The sequence below is a fragment of the Euphorbia lathyris genome, chromosome 3, assembly GCF_963576675.1.
Source record: "Euphorbia lathyris chromosome 3, ddEupLath1.1, whole genome shotgun sequence".
Lineage (NCBI taxonomy): Eukaryota > Viridiplantae > Streptophyta > Magnoliopsida > Malpighiales > Euphorbiaceae > Euphorbia > Euphorbia lathyris.
Window position 1 is genome coordinate 1,538,032 of NC_088912.1, and position 6,000 is coordinate 1,544,031.

The window sequence follows — 6,000 nt, forward strand, 5'->3', positions numbered from 1 at the left end:
CTCAGCACCATCATGCTGACCAAAAGAGGAAATACCCTCAAAGGGTAATCCTTTGTGACTATTGTGGTAAAGATGGCCACACCATAAATGTATGTCGTCACAAATTAAAACAAGATGTATCACCTGTTTATGCTAACCAACGAGGACCCAAAAAGAATTGGGTACCTAAAGATGAATGATTTAAAATGCAGGTGAGCCTGAGGTGCGCGGAGAAGTCAAAGCTTTGGTATATTGACAGTGCATGCTTGAGGCATATGACTGGTGATGAAACTCAGTTCATCACACTTGAGCGTAAACGAGGTGGAAGCGTAAGCTTCGGAGACAACAAAAAGGGTAAGATAGTAGGTTCAGGTACTATCGGAGGTAACCCTACTATTGAGTCAGTCTCCTTAGTCAGGGGTCTCAAATATAACCTATTGAGCATGGCTCAACTATGTGACATTGGTAGAAAGGTTGTATTTGATGCCACTGAGTGTCATATACTCGAGGGAAAAACAAACGATTTGATTTTAACTGCCCCTCGTGTTGACAATGTGTAGATGTTGAGTTTAGAAAAGAATTTTTCGAAAAACATATGCTTAGTGTCAAAGGAGGATAACTCCTGGATATGGCATAGGAGACTTGGTCATGTAAGCATGGACCTCTTTGCCAAATTAGCAAGAAAGCAATTAGTTGAGGGTTTGCCCAAACTTAGATTTGAGAAAGATCAATTATGTAATGCTTGTCACCAAGGTAAACAAACCAAAAAGTCTTTTCAAAGTAAAAATATTGTCTCAACCAAGTGTCCATTGGAATTACTACACTTGGATCTTTTCGGACCTGTCCAACCACTGAGCTTGGGCGGTAAGAGATTTTCCTTAGTCATTGTAGATGATTTCTCTCGGTATACATGGGTACTCTTGCTGAGTAGCAAGGATGAAGCCTTTGAGATGTTTTCAACATTAATAAGAAAACTTGAAAATGATAGAGATTTAAAACTAGCTCACATCCGCAGTGATAATGGCGGAGAATTAAAAAAACCAACAGTTTGATGAATTCTGTGAAGTCAGCGGCATTGACCACAATTTTTCTGCTCCTAGAACTCCTCAACAAAATGGGGTTGTTGAAAGGAAGAACATAACTCTAGTTGAAATAGCTAGGACAATGCTGAGTGAGAATAGGCTTCCAAAGTATTTCTGGGGAGAAGCTGTCAACACAGCATGCTATATACTCAATAGGGCTTTAGTTAGACATATTCTTAAGAAAACCCCCTATGAATTTTGGAAAGGACGAAATCCCAAAATTGGATACTTTCGTGCTTTTGGTTGTAAATGCTTTATACTCAATACGAAAGACAACCTAGCCAAATTTGATTCTAAAGCTGATGAAGCGATTTTTCTAGGGTACTCAACTAACAGTAAAGCATATAGGGTGTTTAATAAACGAACTAAAGTTGTAGAAGAGTCTGTCCATATCGAGTTCGATGAAACTGACCCTGCAGGTAAGTCAAGTCAGTCTGGCGAAGATGGCCCAAGCTCAGCTTCCGCTGACCAAAATGGAGCCGCTGAGTCATTACCACACGGGCTGACCAAAGGTAAAAACGAACCTGAAATTACCTTTGCTGACCAATCTAAAACTGCAGAGATTGTTGAAACACCTGCTGTTGACAACTCAACATTACCCAAAGAAATTAAAATTTCAAGAGGACACTCGGAGAAGTCCATTCTTGATGCTACTGAGAACAACCTGATGACAAGAAATCAACTTAGGAGATATCTTAGCAATGGTGCGTTCGTCTCAGTACATGAACCAAAGAATTTCACTGATGCTGAGCACGATGAATTCTGGATCAATGCTATACAAGAGGAGCTTGATCAATTCAAGAGAAATGAGGTATGGGATTTAGTACCAAAACCTAGGGATCAAAAGACCATAGGAACTAAGTGGGTCTTTAGGAACAAACTAGATGAGCAAGGCAATGTAGTCAGAAACAAAGCCCGACTTGTAGCCCAAGGCTATAGTCAGCAAGAGGGCATTGACTATGGTGAGACCTTCGCTCCCATTGCTAGGTTAGAGGCTATACGTATATTATGTGCATATGCTAGTTTCATGAACTTCAAACTATATCAAATGGATGCCAAAAGTGCTTTTCTTAATGGATTTATAAACGAAGAGGTATATGTTAGTCAGTCTCCAAGGTTTGAAGATCCAAAATTTCCAAACCACGTTTATAAACTCAAGAAGGCCTTGTACGGTCTGAAACAAGCACCATATGCTTGGTACGATAGGTTGACCAGTTTCCTGCTGACCAGGAACTATGTCAGAGGTAAAGCTGACACAACCTTATTCATTAAGAAAAAGGGTAAAAATACCCTGCTGGCACAAATTTACGTAGATGATATAATCTTTGGTGCTACTGACGAATCTATGTGCAAAGAATTCAGTAAACAGATGCAAACTGAGTTCGAGATGTCAATGATGAGGGAACTCAATTTCTTCCTTGGATTACAAATTAAGCAAGGGAAGAACGACATCTTCATCAGTCAGTCTAAGTATACCAAAGAAATGTTAAAGAAATTCGATATGGAAGAATGTAAGCCCATATCTACCCCAATGGATACTGACAATGTCCTTTGTGCTGACGAGAAAGGTAAGTCAGTAGACAGTAAGTTATATCGAGGTATGATTGGCTCTCTACTTTATCTTACTGCTAGTAGGCCTGACATTCAGTACTCAGTATGTTATTGCGCAAGATACCAAGCTGACCCTAGGGAATCTCACCTTATGCCTGTAAAAAGAATTTTCAGATATTTGGAGAGCTCAGTTAATGCAGGTTTATGGTATCCAAATACAAATGACTTCACACTCATTGGATACACTGACACTGACTATGGACGAGATAAGCTAGAGTGTAAGAGTACTTCAGGAGGATGTCACTTCCTTGGAAGCTGTCTAGTATCTTGGTTCAGTAAGAAGCAATCGTCAGTGGCCCTGTCAACAACTGAAGCTGAGTACATTGCTGCTGGAATCTGTGTGGCCTAGGTCCTATGGATTAAGCAACAGCTGGAGGATTATGGAGTACAAATTGACACAATCGAAGTCAAATGCGACAACAAGAGTGCCATTGACTTATCCAAAAATCCAATCCAACACAGCAGGATGAAGCATGTCAGCATTCGACATCACTTCATTAGAGATCATGTACTCAAAGGGGAGATCAAGCTGACCTACATACCAAGAGATGAACAGCTTGCGGACATCTTTACGAAGCCTCTGGCTCGTGAGCAATTTAACATACTAAGGGAAGCTATCGGTATGTCTAATCCTCTTCAATAAAATTCTATGCTAAATTGAATGTTGAGTGATTACCATGCTGAGTGATCTGTGCTAAATTAGTAACTACTGCATGTTGAGTTAAATATAACATTAAATCACCCTATGCTAAGTAGACATACATACTGAGTGATTATCTTAAGCTGAGTTACTAAGCACACGAATATTTCTTCTACGTAAAACTGAGCACTCAGAAAGACAAAAAAAAAAGCTTGAGATTCTAGACACTGAGTAAAACCAGTTGCACAATAAATGCTAGCACGCGCATTGAATAGCCACCTAGGATGACGTAAGCGCAATAATTAGAAAACACATGCGTCGAATGTGTCATAAATGCCAGGATACCTGTCGATTGATCATCTCGATGCCAAACCGCCATTCCGATCTATCAGATCAACTTGGCACTCCTATAAATAGTGGACGAATTCCCAATCATCTCTCTTTACATTCGAAATTTCTGGCATTCAATCTCTCTCTCTCTCTCTTAAATCCCAAACCCTCTCAAAATCTTATCAAGAATCATGTCTGACGATTCTCAAAACATTTCCGGTGCCGATTACGACCAAAATCGCTCCGATGAAAATCCTCCTTCCCCTGCTCAGCAGGACTATGAAGAGACTTCAACTGAGTCTCAAGGACATGGCAGTATGACCAAACTAAGGTTCGCACCTCCAGCAAGAACCCTCAAGCTGACCAAGCAACTCCGTCAAAGAAACAGAAAAAGGAGAAGCAGCCTAAGGAGCATGTTTTCCTCCCTGTATACAACAGCGTTAAAGGTTGTCAGGTACTCCGCTGTCGTTGGTTCTCTAAAGGGTTCGTAGAGGCTGAACAACCCTTCTGTGAGTGGATCTCCAAGAACGGCTGGACCCAACTCTTTTCTCTCCCTGGTAACACCTATCCACACCTGGTAAGGGAATTTTACACAAACCTCAGAGTTAACGAGGACAATGTTGACCACCTGATCACCAAGGTCAAAGGTAAGAACATTACGATCACTCCTTCCTATCTAGCAACTCTGCTAAAGCTGCCGGCCAAAGGTACAGAATTCAGGACCACAAACGACCACGCCAAAATTGACTATCCCGTTGAGTTCTGTAAGCCGAAGGACCACAAAGGAGAAATAGCCAGCACGTGTATGGGTCAGCCTCAGAAAATGGCTCATTACATCCTAACCAACTTCTTATTCCCAACGGTCAACTCTTCCTCATCGGCCTCAAACTTTGAGCAATGCTTCATTTGGCATATGCTGACCTACCAACCACTAAATATGCCCGTCTTTCTTGTCGGCGCATTTCAACGAAGTACCAGAAAACTTAGGCTGGGCTCCCTTATCATGAAAATCCTTCAGGACCATCAAGTAAGCACGGTTAAAGAAGTTGAGACTTGGGGGACTAGCCTATAATCAACTGATTAAGTCCAAGAAAGGAAAGGGGGCTGTGGTTGAAGAGGAACCCGAAGAAGGGGATAATATGGTTGAAGCAGCACAAGATGTGCCAACCAAGAAAGGAAAGAAGAATTGGGTGATATTGGAGGTCAGTTTCATGCTGAGCAGACAGGCTCTGCTGTGCCAAGTGCGAAAATTACTGCTGAGCAAAATAAAACAGTTGATGCTGAGCAAACTGAGAATCAAACTGAGCAGCTAGTACAGGACAAGGTTGTGGAAGGTCTCGATGCTGACATTGGTCCTATCTCTGCCTCTGAGTCACTTGACTCTATTGCTGCTGACCCCTCTTCTCAAACCAATAAGGACAGCACAAGCAAATGTAGGCATGTTATACGAATGAGAATGCATGGAATGATCACGATCAACATCAAACAAGTAAGAAAAATCAGAATTCATTTCATTGATAGTGTTGGCGAGTACATCATCGGATTCAAATAAAGCAGTAATACAATTCTCATCATCAGGGTTCTCGGGTTTTTCATAAGCTTTGGAGGTACCGGTTCATCCATCCCTCCCACCGTTGCTTCAATAGTGATCACCTGCTCCTCGGCATTCAGGTCTAACATCATGATCTCCTCGACAAAGCAGCTCGCCTCTCCCTTGCCCCAGCTGGTTACATCATTGAAGATCTCAAAGCCCGGCAGAATCTTTCCTTCGGCGCTAGTCCATGACTCAGGAGTCCCCGAACAAACCTTTCTGTGCCCCTCATTCACAAAATACTTCCTTAGGCCCACTTTTCCTTCATTACTTACGTTGGACGGACCTCCCAGCTCATATCCCAAACCCCTCCGGGTTTTCTGACTCTTGAAATCCGGAAATTCTGGCAACCCTTGATGGTGTGCTCCCAAGCCCATACCGGGGATGAAACCCCCCTTCATCATTTTCACCACATCGGAGGTTATGCTAGACTCGTAGATCCCAGAAACTTGGGATCCGGAGAAAAGTTGAGGCTCGATTCCCAATGCCACCACCGAACTCAATTTCTCACCTCTAATTGTCACTATCTCCTCCCCGAAGGGGAATTTGATCATTTGATGGAGCGTGGAGGGCACACCTCCCAACTTGTGGAACCATGGGCGTCCCAACAACACGGCAAAGGTTACCGGGATATCCAGCACCGTGAATTCTGTTTTCTCCTCGTGCGGCCCCACTTTCAGCTTGGCCTTAAAAACTCCTTCGATGTGCCTACGGCTATCATCATAGGCCCTGATCACGGTTTTCGAGGCAGTCAAATCTCCTCTTTC